Here is a 19,031-nt window from a genome sequence, read left to right as displayed (position 1 = left end):
CCAGGTCGACCCCCCGGACTACTGTCCAACATCCTCCAGCTGGCCCAAAGTGAGTCAGGCTAGTTGGCAAATTTTCCTCCGCCACTGCCACACGCACTCCGTGCACTCTTCCTACAAATGCTGATACCAGCAAGGAGAGCGCGAGGGTGTGCGTGCAGTGGTGGCGGCGGGCAGCAGGGAGGGAGGACTCCCTCCCTTCTTGTAGTCACTGCGCTATGTGCACCCCTCGCACTGTCCTTGCTGGAGTTGGCATCGACAAGGAGAGCACGAGGGGTGTGTGCAGTGGCAGTGGTGGCAGGGAGGGGAGGGAGTCCTTTGTCCTCCCTGCCTGCTGCTGCCATGCTGTGCACACACCCCACACACCCCTTGCCAATGCCAGAACTGGCAAGGAGAGCATGAGGGGTGCACGCCGTGGTGGGGAAACTTTTTCTCCTTTCGCAGAACTGTGGTGTTCCACAAATTGCAGCTGCAAAGGCAAGGCAGGCCAGGGTCATCATGGGAATCTGACCCTAAAAGGGCCGGATTTTCCCAGAAAGGACATTCCTAGTTACAAGTGAGAACTGCAACAAAATATTGCGGTGTGGAATAGCCCGTTAAGTGTTACAACCAGCCAGCAATGCTCTCTCCAAGGTTATTCATTCCATCTCTCTCCACCAGTTTTCCATTTTCCCCTCTTCCATTCTTTAGTCAGCATTCTGTGGCTGTTCCTCATTGGGTTGAGGGGGAGGGGCATTTCCCTAAGGGTTTTTTCCCCTAAAGTTTTTTTTATTATTATTACATTTCTACTGACCTTAGGGCTCCCCCAAGCCTGCAGCCACCTCCCAGTTGTCTATTGATGGGGCTATTTTGATGGCTTAGGGATCACAATTAGTGTGCTATTAGTATACATGATGCAATGTTGATATTTTATCACATGGTTTGATTTATTTTATAGTATCTTACATTTTGTTTCAGTTTTTGTATTTGAGCCTTAAATGTCTGTGCACTGCTTTGGGGGTCTTTAGTCTGAAAAGCAGTATGAAAAGAAATGTTTTTTTACTGGGATGCTCTGACTTGGATTCCTGCATTGAGCAGGGGGCTGGACTCGATGGTTTTGTAGGCCCCTTCCAACCCTATTATTCTATGAGTCTGCTATTCTATGATTCTACTCAAAATGCAATCCTGTGGCCCCTAGACGGGGCGTATGAGAGGGGTCATAGGCTACTGGGGATTTCCCCCTCTGAGGCCATACAGAACTATGTCTTTGGAGGGGGAAATTCAAGCGGGGATTTCCCACCCCACATCCCCAAGTCCCTCCCAGCTGCTGCAAAAAGTTTTGTGGCAGGTCCTTTTCCTCAAGGTCAAAACTCCACTGCGGGAAGGAGAAGGAGGACAGATGAGGTGGGGCATATCTCAGCCCTTGCACCTGCCCCTGGCAGCATGAATCAGTTAGATGGTCATGGTCTGAGAGGCCCAGCTAGCATAAAATACAGCAAAGGGTGATGGAAATGTTGCTCTTCCAGCGTTGCCACCAATAGCTTGACAGCACATAGGATAATTGGAAGCCTCCATCGTTCGGGCATCATAAGACTGTGTCTTTACTTTATTATTTATTTACACTGTTCCATATCCCTCTCTCCATCCTCTTGCTCGTAAACACAAGTGCCATAATGTTATCAGGGTGTGTATTGTCAGACATGCAATCATGCGAAAAGGATGTGGACAACACATGACATCATGATGACGGTGACTCTAGTCACATGACCTTACGTGGAAGAGGAGGTACAAAGCATCAGCTGCGTGCTGATGCTGGACTTGAACAGGACTTAACTAATCCTGATTCTTTAATGTTTCGTTGCTGGGTTTTTTGTTTTTGTATTTTAGTGAGTTCTTTGTTGTTGTTGATCCTCGTTTTATGCTTTGTTTTGATAGCTACTTCTAGTACTTCCATGCTGTACTTAGCGACTCATTTATTAATTAAATTTATATATTGCCCAATTCACACATGGCCTCAGGGTGATTTACAATCATAAAAACCCAAAACAGTAATAAAATAACCAATACAATAATGCAACTAATGAAAATATGAAATATTAAAATATTAAAAATATCAAGGAGCCAGCAGCAACACAGTTAATAATCAAAGCAACAGATTAAAGGTTAAATGCCTACTGGAAGAGGAAGGTCTTAGCTAGGTGACTAAATGTATATAGTTAGGAAGCCACATGGATCTCCCAAAGAATGGCTTTGCATTGATGGGGGCCACTACAGAGAAGCCTGTTTCCCTGGTTGTCACACATTGCATCCTTGTGGGTGGTGGCATCCAGAAATGATTATCCGAAAATGATCTGAATGGTCAGGCAGGAACATAAGACTTAAGGCGCAATCCTATGGGTTGTGCTCTTATTACATGGAAGCCTCAGGGGCTTCCATGTATCAAACGAGCAATGGAATAGATTTTTATCCCTCTGTCCTGCCGTTTTGTTTTTGCTCTAGAAAGGCCTCTGAGCCCATCTAAAGGAGATGCACTGGTGGGAGTGGTCTGGGGCTGGAGAGGCTGTAAGAAACATTGCATCCTGGCCTCTCTACTCCCCGCTCACTGGTACACCCCCTTTTAGACTCCCTGAGGTCCTCCAAGGCCTCTTGTGCAACCCCGGGGAACAGCCAGAATGGTTGTTTCCACGGCAACTATGGGCCGATCTACACTTACGGGTTTTTTCACTTCCAATGAGGTTTCAGCGCCCGCCTTTCACACTACGCAGTACCCGCCTCGAATTGGAACCGGAATTTCCCACTTCCGTGCTCCCGCTTTCAATACCCTAACATCCCGGTATTTCCCCTTAATGTGCTCTGATTTTCCGCCTTCGCTACCGTATCCGGTCGTACTCCCCTCCCCCGCCTGTCCATACATGGCGGTGTTTGTATTTCCCCCCTGTCCAATCACAGCTCTCGACGGCCCCATGTCTTCTTTGGGCTACCGATCGCATAGCTTCCTCAGCAGCCCCCATTTCCCCGGCAGCAAGCAAAGGGCTGGATTTGCATGCGCTTGTCTGATCTTGGAAGCTAAGCGGGGTCAGCCCCGGTCAGCAGTTGGATGGGCGACCGCCTGGGAATCAGGCTTCTTGCACTGAGCAGTGGGTTCTTCTATCCCTTCAAATGAGACTAAGTTTTACCCCCTCCTATCCCCTGCTCTGGATTTTTCTTTTTTAATTAAGGCATTATCTTTGAAGAATCATGGCTTCTCCAAAATGTTTTTTTTTAAAAAAAAATTTCTAATTCAGGCATGATCTTCAAAAGCTGTGCTTCCCTTTGGCCGTGATAGGCTACTTAAAGATTTACGTAGCCTATCACTAGGGGTGTACGAATCACTTACCCCGTTCCGCTGGGGCCATCCACAGTGGGGGGGAGGCGCTACGTCCCTCCCCCCGGAATCCTCCCTGGCCAGCTCCGCTCCGCGGCGACTCCACGGAGCTGCCGGCCTGGGCCGCCCACAGCCGGACTTCTGTCCGCTGCTGGGTGCGGCTGCAAATGGCGACTGCCGTAGCGGCTGCTATTTGCGTCCCTGCAGAGGCCGTGGTAGGCTATGTATATATTTACGTAGCCTATCACAGCAAAAGGCAGGAACGTAAATGGCAGCCACTACGCCATTTGTGTCCCTGCCTTTTGCCGTGATTGGCTACGTAAATATATACTTAGCCTATCATGGCCTCCGCAGGGACGCAAATGGCATCCCTGCATTAGCTGTGATAGGCTACGTAAATGCTTACGTAGCCTATCACAGCTAAAGTAAACAGGAAATGGCGGCCACAGACTGGGGCAGCCATTCACAGGGCAGTGGACGGCTGACAAAGGTAGGCTCCGTTCCGCGTACATTTTGTGGGGTGGCGGGGGGGATCGCTCCATTCTGCCATGAACTCCGTGGGGGCAGATTCTAAACAATCCGGCCTCACTGGAGTCCGTGGCGGAATCCTCTAACATCCCTACCTATCATGTCCCTGCGGAGGCCGTGATAGGCTATGTATATATTTACGTAGCCTATCACGGCAAAAGGCAGAAACCCAAATGGCATCCACTACACCATTTGCGTGCCTCCCTTTTTGCCGTGATAGGCTACATAAGGATTTACGTAGCCTCTCACGGCAAAGCAGGGATGCAAATGGCATTGGGATGCCATTTGCGGCCGTAGCCCAGCTATGGCCAGAAGTTAGGCTGCGGTGGGCGGCCCCAGCCGGTGGCTCCATGGACTCGCCGCGGAGCAGAGCCACCCAGGGAGGATTCCGGGGGGGAGGAACAGATCGCCTCCCCCACCGTCGAGGATTCTGGGGGAAGGAAGGGATTGCTTCCCCCTCCGGTGGACCCCCCGCGGACGCAGGTTCATACACCCCTAACCCTAACAGGGAAAATGGGTGAGTGTGGATTATCACGTTTTAATGCAAGAGGGTTTAACCCGACGGGACACCGAAGTCATTGCGATGGCGGGCACAATGTCGATTGGCCCTGTGAGGGGGGAAGGGGGAAGTGAACTACACACATGTCACACACACACATGGTGGTGTAGTGGTAAATTTGGAAAGGCAGGAGCTCATTATGACAGTCTCCAAGGGCAGCCCCAAAATTTCAGGCAGCTGTGTCAATCCATATCAACAAACCAGTTCTAGGAGTTTTCATCTCCACCAGGAGCACATCTTTGGTAAAGCGAATAGGTCTTCATTGCCTATTCCAGACCAAGTCATCCCAGATACTTTGCATTCCAAAATGGAACATCATCAGCGGCCCTTCTCCGTGAGCCCCTGCCAAAGGAAGTGAGGCGGGTGGCTACTAGGAGGAGGGCTTTTTCTGTTGTGGCACCCCGGCTCTGGAATGAGCTCCCTAGTGAGGTTCGCCTGGCGCCTACATTGTACTCCTTTCGGCGCCAGGTGAAGACCTTTTTATTTTCCCAAGCATTTTAGCTTTCTAAATTTTTATCTTTGCTGTTTTAAATCTGTATTTTAAACTCCTGTACTGCTGCTAGGTTTTATTGTGGTTGTATTGTTATATTGTGGTTTTAATGTTCTATATATTTTAAATTGTTTTATTGTGTGTTGTTTGGTTTTAGTTTTTGTGAACCGCCCAGAGAGCTTCGGCTATTGGGCGGTATAGAAATGAAATAAATAAATAAATAAATAAATAAATAAATAAAAACAGTATATTGTTGCTTGGATAATTAATTCCCTCCACAGCTATGAGGATTGCAGCCAAGCTCAGAGGGAACAGGGAATTCTGAGTGGGGTGGCAGATGACAACAGAGTCCCTGCTAATGAAAAAGTGCCGGGGCTGCGTACCTGTGAGCCCTGCCTCCACTACACCACTGCTCATGGTTCAGCAAAGGAGCATTCTGGTTAGTTTGCAAAGATGTGGGGGTGGGGGGGTCCCATGGTACATGATTAGGTATTTTATTTAAAGCTTCCACTGAAATACCAAATATTTAATTCGATATGCAAACACCTATGTACTACACAATTTTACTAAATACAAAAAGTGATGCATAGCTAAAATCCAGGTCTCTATGATGGATCACTGCTTTGCCCCACTGTGGTGAATCCTATAGCTGCTAACACCTGTGTTGTTAGGCAGCTATGGAAATCACAGTAGGAGTCTGATAAAAATACCAACTTTTAATGACTACAGTGGATAGAAATGCATTTTTTCCCTGTATATATTAGTCATCATATTGCCATAGAGAATAAAACTGAATCAAGGTTAGCCATCATCAAGCAATGCTGAAATATCTTACAGTGCTTTCTGGATGATTGCTAATGGGCTGCAACAACCCCCCCCCCCCCCGAAACCAGGTAAAACATTCATGAAAATAAAAATGATTGATACTGGAACATTAGAAGGTGCATACAATACAGCAGTCCTTTGGTGACTCTTTCTCTCATTTGCGTAAGCAATTGACCTCTCATTAGCAAATCATTAGGAAAAAAAATATGGAGGCAACATGACAAAATGCAAAAAAAACCCAAAAACTTTGCAACAGAAATCTCTGCATAGGAATATAGTAGAGAAAATCCAAATGGATTCAAATGTATGGCCAAAGAAAGTGTGCTTCCACCATTTCTGGAGGGGGTTGCGCTCTCCCTAAAGGATCAGGTTTGTAGTTTGGGGGTGCTCCTGGACTCAGAACTGTCACTGGAGGCACAGGTGGGCTCGGTGGCATGGAGCACCTTTTTCTCAGCTTAGGCTGATATACCGACTAAGCCCTTATCTGGGCAGAGATAGCCTAGCTACAGCTGCCCATGCTCTGATAACCTCTCATCTGGATTAGTGCAATGTGTTATATGTGGGACTTCCTTTGAAAATGGTCCGGAAACATCAGTTGGTCCAAAACAGGCCAGGAAATTGTTAATGAGGACTGGCCAACATGATCATATTAGGCCAGTACTTTTCCAGATGCACTGGCTGTCACTCCATGCCCGGGCCCAATTCAAAGTGCTGGTATGAATATTCAAAGCCCTAAACAGCTTGGGGCTGGGTTACCTGAAGGATCATCTCCCGTATGTACCTGCCCGGATTCTATGTTCATCTTCAGAGGTCCTTCTCCAGGAGCTCCTGCCAAAGGAAGTGAGGCAGGTGGCCACCAGGAAGAGGGTCTTTCTTGCTGTGGCACCCCGGTTGTGGAATGAGCTCCCTAGAAAGATTCGCCTGGAGCCTACGTTGTACTCCTTTCGGTGCCAGGTGAAGACCTTTTTATTCTCTCAGGAATTTTAATATTTTGACATTCTAGTCTTTTGGCTTTGCTGTTTTAAATTTGTTATTGTGTTTTAAATCTCTGTATTGCTGCTAGGCTTTATGCTGGTTTCATTTTTATACTGTAGTTTTAATGCCTTTATATTTTATATCGTTTTTATGCTGTACTTGTAATTTTTATTTTTTTTAACTGCCCAGAGAGCTTTGGCTATTGCGCAGTATAGAAATGTAATAATAAAAAAAAGAAGTTTCATTCAAATCAGTGGAAATATCTATTTATAGATGGCCATAGGATTTTTCAGTTTATGGTTCGATTCCCCAAAATCTGACTCCCTCCCACCACCTTCACCTTGTAGGAGGCCTGACTCATTTCTGGCTCTGTGCTTGGAAGAGCAGCATGGAGCGGGCAAAAAGGAGGCATTTCTGGGGGAGGGGAGGGGAGGGGACCACAGAAGCGCCAGCATGATGCTTCCAATGCACCATTCAGCCTCCCCACCCCACCCCACTTCGAGGTGCCCTGGATAACAGCCAGAATTAGCTGTCTAGGCACAAATGCAGGGTGGCCAGAGCATGGAGGAAAAGATCCCTTCCACACTTCGCCCGCTCTTCATTGGATAGTCGTCCGCCTCCGAGTTCAGAGGCGGCCAACTATCCTTATAGGATTGCACCCTCCAAGACTTTCAAAGCAGGTTACAATAGATTGCCATAATAAAAATCACATTCAAGGGAAAGAAACAACATGGGATTTTCTTTCTTGGGGGGGTTATTCCCCTAGCTATAGAAAGCTCTCCAAAGGGAAGCTCTTCTGGCAGTGCTCCCATTGCTATATTTGGGCATCAGACTAAGACCTTTCCGTTCTCCCAAACTTTTAAATTAGTTGAGCATTGTTGTTGTGTTTAAGATCTATTATCTTGGGCCCTGCAGTGTGGTTTTCATTTTTATTCCCGATTGGGGCCGCGGTGGCTTAGTGGTTAAGACGCTGAACTGCAGACCGGAAGGTCGGCAGGACACAGCAGTTCGAGACCCGAGTGCTGCGTGACGGAGTGAGCTCCTGTCTTCACTCCCAGCTTCTGCCAACCTAGCAGTTCGAAAGCAAGAAATTGCAAGTAGATAAATAGGTACCGCCTCGGCAGGAAAGGTAACAGCGTTCCGTGCACCTCGGTGTTCAGTCATGCCGGCCACATGATCACGGAAGCGTCTTCGGACAGCGCTGGCTCTTCAGCTTAGAAACGGGGATGAGCACTGCACCCTAGAGTCGGACACGACTGGTTGGGGACACCTTTATTCGTATTATGCTTTATACCAGACATGCAGAACCTCCACCAGGTGTGCATGTCCTGTTTCAAAGCAGGGCAGGGCCTTGGGCAGGGTGAAGATAGTTCCAGGAGCAGCAGCGAGAGAGCAACCAGTTCTGTCCAAGGTCATACACAGGAGTTCTGAGGAGGATTTTCAGGCACAGGCAGAGGAGAGGTCAAAGCAGTCCAAAGGTCAGTTCACAAGCATCCGTTTTATCAAGCAACAAGGCCAACAGTCTGACTGAAAGCATTGTCCAGATGGGTCGCCAAGGATCTGGGAGCCTGTCAGATCTGGTATCTTGGAATGCAAAGCCAAGGTTAAGGCGCTGTTGTTTGCAGCAGAGAGCTGGTGTTGGCAGGGCTGAATTTACAGCTGGTTGTTAATCAGCACAGCTGGCTAATTAGGTCAGCGTGTCGCTTTTAAGGGATGCCCAACACTGTGACTTCTTTTTGTTCTTTTGCTACTCGCATCTGATTCTATGCTGTTCAGAGGGATGGATCATCTCAGGCTGTGCTTCCAGCAACTGCAGGAAATTCAGGAACTGCTTGAGAGGGGCCAGGTTGCTCCTGTAATGTTTCCAGGGGAGGACTGTCAGCCAAGGCCTCCTGTTCCTTGCTTAGCTCTGGCTGGGACCCATTGTGCTGGCTCTCCCCCTTCTCTTCTTCCTCAGACGAATCTTCCTCCTGGCAGGGCATGACAGTGCAGCAGGCCAAATCCAGCCTGCCCGGGGTCTCTGGCCCTCCAGAGTTTCCCATAAGGCAACACCTTGTTCCCCTGGCCCCACCCCTTTCTCCTGACTGCCAACTGTTTGGTGGTTTCCTGGCTATGATACTCCCCCCCACGACCCCTGTCTAAAAGGTTAAAATTCCTCTCCTAAGGCTTATTTGCAGGCTCTAAGCAAGGCAGCAAGGGCTCTAAGCTAAAATATAATGATTGGGGGGAGTATTTTTTGGCCCATCCATTTGCCCTTGACCCTGCGCACCAGTGAAATGCAACCCCTTGAGTTCTTCTCCCAAACTGAGTTTGGCCTTTCACCTTTCAGCTGAAAGAGGTTTCCCACCCCTGCTTTAGAACATATACGTCTCAATGATTTCATATCACGTTGATTTAATCGATCCAGCCTGAATGGCACCACAAATCTGAGAAGCTGCTGTAGCCCTGAATTTCATTTCTATACCGCCCATTAGCCGAAGCTCTATGGGCGGTTCACAAAAGTGAATGGGGTTGAAAGTGGATTTTTAAGTTCAAATGGTCTTGTTGATGCGGTTTGTTTGTGGATCTTTGTAGTACAAAGAACTGTGCTGAAATAATGGCTGCGTTTACATTAAAGAAAAAAAATCTGCAGCCCTACTGTTATAGAAATTTCAGTTGTAATATGTCTGTTATCCCATGATTTTATAAGCTAGGCTATGTCTATTCTACCTCTGTGTGAGATTGCCATGCTAAACAAAGACACAGCGCCTTATCAGAGATTCAGGAATGCCAAGAATGTGTTTATTAGAGTACAAGGCTACTTCTCTGCGCATGCCTAGATATGTAAAAGGCGCTGCCTGTTTTCTGTCTCCCTCTCTGCTAGACAAAGAGATTAGTACAGCGCAAGCGTTAAGACAGCCCCCAAAGGTCTTGCCTATATAAACTTTTGGATCACATCACTTGAATGTGACCTTTGTTGGAGCGTTAGCCCCAAGGGTTGCCTTATTCTGCAGAATAAAATAATGTTGGACCAGATCTCTGCCTCCTCTCGTTCTTGGTAAACAAATTGGAAAGTCTACTAGGGAAAAGAACACAATTTTTGTAACTCTACCGTTGTGGAGCCTTTCCATGTTTACTGCAAGCTCCCAGACTGTGACCACATGATTGCTGAGAGGGGAAGCTTTTAATTTTCAAGGTTCCATAGAACTCAATGAAACAGTGCCATCTAGTGGCTGTTTTAATATCGTAACAATCCATGTTTTTTGATACCTCATTTTTTCCTGATCTTTTTAACATGGAAAAATCAGGAGATACCTGTGGATGTGCCCTGGAAGTTGACAACATCATGAAAAGGACCTGCAAACTTCCGTGAGTGAGCAATCTCAATAGTAGGATAAAAGCTCCATATGAAGAAGCCCAATATGCTTATTATACACTCCCTCCAATCCAACCAAGATTAAGGTTAATCTTTCAAGAGCAAGTATCCCATGCATGCAAATGGGGCTTATGTGTGCCATGCCTAGTACCGGATACAATGTGTGCCATTCCTAGTATCCATCCATTTGTTTTCCCCTTAAATTCTGTGGCCCCGCTGAGAACTTCAGCGCGCACCCTGAGAGCTTCTCCAAAATTGAATGCAGCCGTTGGGCTGAGAAGAGATTGAACACCCATGTTTTATGCTGCATTAGCCTGTTTATTACTTTTATATTGCTAATTGTCTTTAATCAGGATTTCATTTGCATCTTTTGTGTTACGATTATGTCTTACGTTGTACAATGCCTAAATAAATTTACTGATGAAGCATTTAATAAATAAATAAAATGGCCCCAGGATTATTCAGGCAACATTTATTTATTATTCAGGTGTCAAGACCCTGAGCATGCCTGTGATTGCAGAGGATGATGCTGAAGGAGAAAAAGATGACCATTCTAGTGATGAAGATTTCATACCCACCAAGAGGAAAAGGGCTCATTAAGAGTTTATCCAGATGGAAAATGTCATGTATAATTGGCTTTGTGTGGAAGAAATGTGTCTCCAGCCAATGGATGAGGTTGCCCAGGTGGCTCAAAGCCACACTATAAAATGACATATGTTTGTACTCATGAGGTACAAAGGCAAGAAGGACTGCTGTGGAAAGCTTAGATTGAGGAAAATATACTGTATGTACGATTTAGCATAGGTTAATGTGCTGCAGAAGGGATTTCACCATCCTGTGCCTTTATAAATGCTGAGAAACTATTATTTGTTTAATGTTTGCTATATGTAAAATTGTAATGGATAACTCATTCACATTTAAAATAGATTTTTGAAAAATAAATATTTTATTTTTTACCATGTCAATTAAATGGAAGAGTGTATTGTACTTGCCCTGATGCTTAGCCATAATTACTGATTTGTAAAATCAGTGATTTTGTAAGATAGATATATTCATTAAGGGAGCAATCCTATCAGGGTAGGTGGCCACCTCCAAACTCAGAGGTGATCGCCTATCCAATGCAGGGCAGGAGCAGCGTGGAGGGGATTGTCCTCTCCACGCTTCAGCCACCCTGCTTTCATGGCTAGACAGCCGAACTCAGCTATTTGGCTGTGGGAAGTCGGAGCGAGGGGTGGTGGATGCCAGACAATGCACAGGAAGCACTGGAAAGGCACTTCCGCCCTCCCCACCCTGCCCCACCCCCAGGGACGCCCCGTTTTTGCCATTCCGTGCTCCTCTTCTGAGCGTGGAGTGTGGGGCAGTTCTGCCTATGAGGCAGCGTGGGAGGGGATGGAAGTCAGTTCTCAGGGAACCGACCTCGGATCACAGGCTCCAAGGTCGGTTCCTGGGAACCGACCTACCCTATGGCTGTCTAGCTGCTGACTAGTGGCCATAGGATCGTGTCTTAAATTATTGTTCTTTTTGTGAACTGTCCAGATAGCTTTGGCTATAGGAAAGTATAGATATATAATAAATGAAATGAAATTTCCTGCCCTCGTCCTTGTTCTTCCTCAGTGCCATCCTTTGGCCACTGTTTGACAGGACAGAAGAGCCTGTTGAGGACTTCTGAGGAATGGGAGTGTGCTTAACAGCAGCTGGTCCTTGCTCATCAATATCATTGTCAGAGGAATAGATGGGAAATCACCTTTCATGGATACCCAAATTTCAGTCCACTTTAGCATCTTGTGCTGGTCTTTTAAGGGCTATAAAGAGCTGCTCCTAATCTGGTGTTTGTTCGCTTTTAAAATAATTGTTGTCGGCTGGTCAGAGTCCAAAAGGAAGCTGAGTCAAACTGAGCAGAGCTGTGATAACCTCAGCAGAGATGTGAAGGAAGCAACAGTTCATTGGAGCAGCTATTAACAAAAGGGTGGGAGCACTATAGTTCAGTGGTAGAGCTTTGAATGCCAAAGATCCCAGGTTCTCCAGTCTATGCTGCCATGATAAGGTTGCAATCCTACACAGACTTCCCTGGGAATAAACACTATGGTATGAAGAGACGTTTAAAGTTCTATTCTGTTAGATCTGAGATAGGCCATTCACACTATTGCATGATACACACGCAGACACACAGACACACTCAGGGCATTTCTACACCAGCCTAAAATCCTGCATTTAAAACGGGGCTTTCTGCTTCCATTTTAAATGCAGGATCGCAACGACTCCCTTTTTCACGTGCTTCCTTTTCCCCCACCCCCTTTCCCCTCCTTCTCCCCATAACTGAGTCTTCCATTATCTTTCATTGGTCTCGCTCCTCTTCTTGCTGTGTTTATCCTTTTCACGGAGGAAACTGAAGCTGAACACAATGGGGTAACATTATCTGTGATCTATTTAAAAATGGAACAAAGGGCATTTAGTGCAGGAGACGCCTTGAATGATCATGGCGTCATGTAAAGAGCTCACAGACTTCTGTAAAGGCGCAATCTCAATCGAAGGATAAAAGCCCGGTGTAAAGGAGCCCTCATTCAGTCTCTCTCATGCACACAAGCCAGCCTAATCCAAGTTGTTGACTCTTATTCAATACAAACTCCACACATGCTAGTTGTGATTATCACTTCTGTTTGCCTGCTAGTTCCATCCGAAGGGTAAAATTCAATGTTAGTCCTCCGACTTGATTTTACCCCAAATTTACTAGTTCTGGATTTTCTCTCTCTTATGCAGGGAGGGGGGGAAAGCATTGAATATCTCTAATATCAATGGCTGCTGGAATGTTTCCCCATCTGCTCCAAGAAAAGGAGTCATTGGATAGAAAGGGGAGAGATGAAAAAGATGTTCCAGCCTCAGTCATGTCCAATGGTTGTCAGTACAGATGCTGGAGAAATTAGAGATGGATTAAAATGAGCTCAGATTTCTAAGAAACTGATCTGCAGAATCTACTGCGGAGCGCCCCCCTCTGGCCATGCGAAGTCCGTGGACTTTCAGATGATTTTTTTTTTTATTTTCCCGAAATTTTTGCATATAAATCCATAGAAAAACATGTAAGTTTCTGCTGAGGATTCATTGAATAGAATGGGGGACAATGCACTAAATGTTATGTACTGAGGTAAATTATGTAAATACTTACAATTAAATACTTATGTGAATATTTCCACATTTTTCCACATGACGGAAACAAAAATTCACATCCGTCCGTGGGGAGATGATGGAACGATAGGCGCCTGACAATCCACGAAACACAGACAGAGTGGATTCTACACAGTCTGTACATCCCTAGGTGTCAGAACCAATAAATACATCCTGGCTGCTGTATTGGGTATGGTGATGCTGTAGCATCTCTGTGCCCAAACACTCTGAGAGGAAGGGGCTGGACTGACAAATGCTAAGCTTCTACTAGCAATAATTAGTACAACTTTTGTATTATTTTTTAACTGGAGACATCATGTGAACTCTTTGGACTGGGTTCTTTCCCGGCACTAAATAGAACATTAATGACTGTCTAAAAGTGCACTTTGAACAGGGGTCTCCAGTCTTTTTGGGACAGTGGGCACATCAGGACTTCTGATAGAGTGTTGTGGGTGCTCTCACAAAATGTCTGCCACAGGGCAGGGTTGACCATTCATAAAATGGCTGTCACAGTGGGCATAGTCAGTCACAAAGCACTCATTTCCCCGAAGGCCGGAGGCAAGTGAGACTAAAAGAAAAGTAACTTGCCCAAGAACCTAAGCAAAAGGCACAGGTGGAGACTGAGCTCTCAAAACACAAAGCCACTCTTTTGAACTGCAGTAAAGATGGCACTGGATGGCAGCCCTCCATTTTGCAGCAGGCCATGCGCCCAGTTATTATTTTTAAAAAATAAATAAATCAGGAGAGGTAGGAAATCTGGTCGGCACCCAGAGAGGGCTCTGTGAGCACATTGGTGCCCATAGGCACCATGTTGGAGCCCCCCTGCCCGCCCAGTTTTTAGGCCAAATTTGGTTTATTAGACTGTTTGAGATATTTATGAAAATGAAATCGGACCTCAAGCAATCTAAAAATAAAATAAAAGGGTAACCCCATTGTACTTAATTTTTATTTCTCTATGCCATCATTTATCAGTAGGTAATATGTTTTCAATTTCCTCTTGGCCCTGTCTTGTAGATATGACCACAGGCTTAATTTGCAATAGGCATGAGAGAACAAGCCCCCAGTGGTTCAGGGTCTCTTGATTTATTTCTGATTTTATCTTGATGTAAGTCAACATAAAGACAGATATTAGGGTGCTGCTGTTTTTTAATAAGTGGTTTTGCAACCAGTTGCATTCAACAGCTACTTTGTGTCCTTGTTTCTCCAGTTTTCTTATGGGAGGTGATGTCAGATGAGACAAAAGGTCTTGCTGAAATTCAGAGCATATGAGAAAAAATGTTGAGGCATGAACAAGGAACATTTAAAATAATTAACAACTAAAGGTACTTACATAAAGCAGCAAGATGTTGATTGGTATATGGGTTGTAGATGGAGACAGAGGAAACACTAAACATAAGGCCTAGAAGCTTGGTGACAATGCAGAAAGCAGCAGGGAGCCAGTGAAGAGATCAGAGTTGAAGCAAATTTCAGAAACCATTTTAAGGCAATGAATTTTAAAGTGCTTGCAAAATGTCTGATATATATTCCACCAATACTAGATATTGTTGGAATTGTTTTTCCTTTAAAGTCTTGAAATGTTTAATGCACCAAGGATATTGTTGCTTTAAAAATAACCGACGGGGTTAAGATATACATTTCAAAGGAAAGTGTCCTTTGAAGCTGACTTCCTTCCTTCCTTTCTTTCTTTTTTTCTTTTCTTTTTTTTGAAGTCATAGTTTGACTCATGACATATTGGAAAAAATTCAGATGTATGCGATATTTTGACTCACCTCTAGCATTACAGACGCATTCTAGCCCTGCTTGTTTTTGTTCCAAGTGAAACTGTTGAGGAAGATTAACTCATTTTAAAAGGGCCATTATGCTGATGTCACCGAGTTCAAAATGAAATAAAAATAAAACCATTCCTATAATTTTGACGAGATAGGTAATGTTGTTGTTGTTGTTCAGTCGTGTCCGACTCTTCGTGACCCCATGGACCATAGCACGCCAGGCCTTCCTGTCCTGCGCTCTCTCCCGGAGCGTGCTCAGGTTCATATGCATTGCATCGGTGATGCTATCTAGCCATCTCCTCCTCTGCCGTCCCCTTGTCCTTTTGCCTTCAGTCTTTCCCAGCATCAGGGTCTTTTCCAGAGAGTTTTCTCTTCGCATTAGGTGGCCAAAATATTCGAGCTTCAGCTTCAGTATCTGTCCTTCCAATGAGCACTCAGGGTTGATTTCCTTTAGGATGGACTGATTTGACCTCCTTGCAGTCCAGGGGACTCGTAAGAGTCTTCTCCAGCACCACAGTTCGAAAGCATCAATTCTTCGGCGCTCAGCCTTCCTTACAGTCCAGCTCTCACAGCCATACATTACTACTGGGAAAACCATAGCTTTGATTAGATGGACCTGCAATATATTATTATATATAAGATAGACAGACAGACAGACAGACAGAGACGATAGATTATAGTAATATAGCAACAAGATAGGTAATATAGGGGTAGAGGAGAGGAAACCAGCTACACAATCAGGGCCTGCCTCAAGGGTAGGCATGGTCGGGCATCTTTCGGGGATCCATAGCCTAGCAGGAGCCCACTGACAAGAGCCCCCTGGAGTTGCTCCTTCACAGTTGCAACCTGCATGTTCACCTGCCTCTTGCTGTGGATCAGACAGTGATGGTGGTGAGAAGGATCAGCAGTAGGGGTGTAGGAACCCTGCAACTTCCAGTCTGGGTGGGGCTCCACAGTGGGTAAATCCGAGCCGCCTTACTACGTCCATCGGATTTCGCGAGTGGCTCTTCTCCTGGCTGCACCAAGGCCCTTGTTCTCCACGCCGGCTGGGTTTCCTTGACAGCTGGCACAGACAACAAAGGCCTAGGCAATGGACCCCAGCGCTCTCTCCTCGGCCTCCTCAAGAGGAAGCTAGGGCGAGAGCATTGGGGGCTGGCCACACCAAGGCCCTTGTTCTCCGTGTCGGCTGTTAAGGAAACCCAGCTGGCGCAGAGAACAAGGCCCTCGGCGTGGCACCCCAATGCTCTCTCCCTGGCTTCCTCAAGAGGAAGTTAGGGTGAGAGCATTCTGGGCTGGCCGTGCTGAGGCCCTTGTTCTCTGCACCAGCTGTTGAGGAAGCGTTTGACAGACAGCCCTCCCGGTGCCGGTGGCACTGACAGCCCTGAGAGCCGCCCCACGGGAGATCTGGTGGAAGCAGAGGCGAGTGGGGCTGGTCTGCTGCGGACTGCACAGGTCAGATTCTTGAGAGTCCAGCCTGGTCTGAATCCGCAGCGGATTTCTCCGCCATCCCTAACAGCAGTAGATGCCACTGCTTGCCTGCTCACACCGGCTTTTTGCCTGTCAAGCATGCAAGTGGTAGCAGTGATGATGACAAAGATGAGAAAGAGGAGGAACAACAGCAGCTGGTGACAATGGTGGTGGGGAAGTAGACTCACCGAGAGAGGGGGGCCATTGAGGAGGTCTTGCCCAAGAGCCTCCACGAGACCTGCAGCCGGCACTGTACTCAGCACACCATGTCTTAAAACTGAGAAATATAGTTTGCTTCCTGCATAATGTAAAGCAAAGATAGCTTATGGAATATCGGGCCATTGCATCAAAATCTCTTATGATTAACGGCCACAAAGGGCTGTGAGAATTTATATATATATATATATATATATATATATCAAAAGCATTTCGGTTCATTGTTTAAGCTGTCATATCAGTCCCTTAATCCCAGCATGGTGTGTGAAAAATGACTCTGTCAATGCGAGACAAACACAGGATATTGGAAAAAGGAGAACATTTTGCCTAATGGAGAGTTTTGACACAGGCAGGCTGATTAACACTTAATTGGATTACACTGATGCAACTTCAGGCTCAAAATAAAATTAACATTATTGCTCTGTAATTTACACATTTCCTCCCTGCACCCACTCTTGAATTCTTTTTTCCTAGAATTATTTTAAATAAAGCTTGGCCTTGATCTGCAATTGCTGCAGCTATTATATATCTTGATATTTTATTTATTTATTTATTACACTTCTGTACCGCCACATAACCAAAGCTCTATGAGTGGTTCACAACAATTAAAACCATAAAATGCAGGACGATAAAACAGAATAGATAGATAAGTAGATATAAGTTTAGATATACATACCAAAATTTAAAACTATGGTATAAACCCAAAATAAAAACTAGCAGCGCTGTACAAAAATACAACAACAAATTTTAAACAACAAAACTTAAAGAACTAACATTCTTCAGACAATGAGGTCTTTAGCTGGCACCTAAATTACTACAATGTAGGCACCAGGAGAACCTCTCTTGGGAGGGCATTCTACAACTGAGAGGCCATGACTGAAAAGGCTGTCTCAGTAGCAGCCACCCATGTCATCTAATTTTGCAGGGGCACCATTTGGGGGGTGGAGTTTGATGCATTTTCCTAGGTTCAGCCTCCTGGACTTTGTTTTGTTTCCCAGTCCAGTGCTCAACTTAGTCTGCAGCGAGTTGGGCCAGTTCATGGATTTTCTGGGTATTTTTCACATTTCCCCCCCACAGTTTCCACAATTTGTGCAAATTTCTGAACACTTTGTGCAAATTATGGCCAGATTTGTGCAAATTCAGCCATAACTTACACAAAATGCTCAGAATGTGAGCAAATTGCTCAGAAATTTGTGCAAATTGCTGAACCAGTGGAAAAAATATGCAAAAAAAGTTCCTGGAGTTTAGAGAACAGCTTGCAGCTTGGCTCACAAGCACAAAGCGAGTTGTACATGCTGTGGAACTCCGTCGAGTCAAAAAAGAACCAGCAATGGACGTGTCTAGTTCCTGCTCAAAAGGAAAGGGCTATGAAGGCTTCCTGTTCCAAGAATATGGCAAGATTAGAACAATTGCCTTGCCTGGACAATTAGTGTCTTTACTGAATAAATGGCTAGTTATGACCTCCCAGCTCCAATCTTTTTGGCTTGACTCCAGCTTCCTGAATCCCACTCAATGGCTGCCTACATCTCAGTGCTGGCACATTCCCTCACAGCCCTCTTTCCACCCAGCTTCTCTGTGTCTCCACATATTTCCTTCTGCTTTTGCCTTATATAGACACAAAAGCTGGACCTGCAACAAAATGTGGGTGCTTCTGTTCAGGGTTCCAGCCAGCCAACCTGGTCCTCTTCCAGGGTACTCCATTATGTTTTTATTGTAGAATTGTATTGTTTTAAACTGTTTTTATTGTATGTTGTACATCGCCCAGAGTGGCTGGGTGACCAGCCAGATGGGCGATTAATAAATTTAATAATAAATAATAAAATAAAAATATGGCACGGAACTCCATCAAGCCCAAACCGAACCAGATTTCCCAGCGATGGGCATTCCTAGTTGTCATTGGGGTGTTTGGAGGTCCCTGACTTTTCTTTCTTTTTTTGTGCAAACTTGGTTTACTTGTATAAATCGTGGGAGTCCCTGGAAACTGCTGATGAAACCTCCTTCTGTGTGTTCATGGTGCTGTTTTGGCTACATAAGGATTCAGACTTGGAGAATGAGCAATAAATGTATAGAACAAGATGATCCAACTGCTGTGGGTCACAGTGGAATTTCCTGTGAATGCTAAAATCAATACTATACATCATTTAAAAATAATTGACATGAACAAAGTTGCATTATTCATTGTGTTAAACTATATCAATTGACTTTGGGTGGATTTTTGCAAACAGTAATAGCAAAACATTAATTTTACTCTCCTCACTATCTACTGCTGTCACTCTGCTTTTCAATTCCTGTCTAGAAACTGCAGAGTCGTACAGATTTTTTTTTTTTTTTTTAAAGAGGGGGGAGGG

The sequence above is a fragment of the Heloderma suspectum genome, chromosome 8 (genome assembly GCF_057233095.1).
Source record: "Heloderma suspectum isolate Gila_16-S chromosome 8, 16-S_ref, whole genome shotgun sequence".
In the NCBI taxonomy this organism is placed as follows: Eukaryota; Metazoa; Chordata; class Lepidosauria; order Squamata; family Helodermatidae; genus Heloderma; species Heloderma suspectum.
This window is presented reverse-complemented; position numbering follows the sequence as displayed.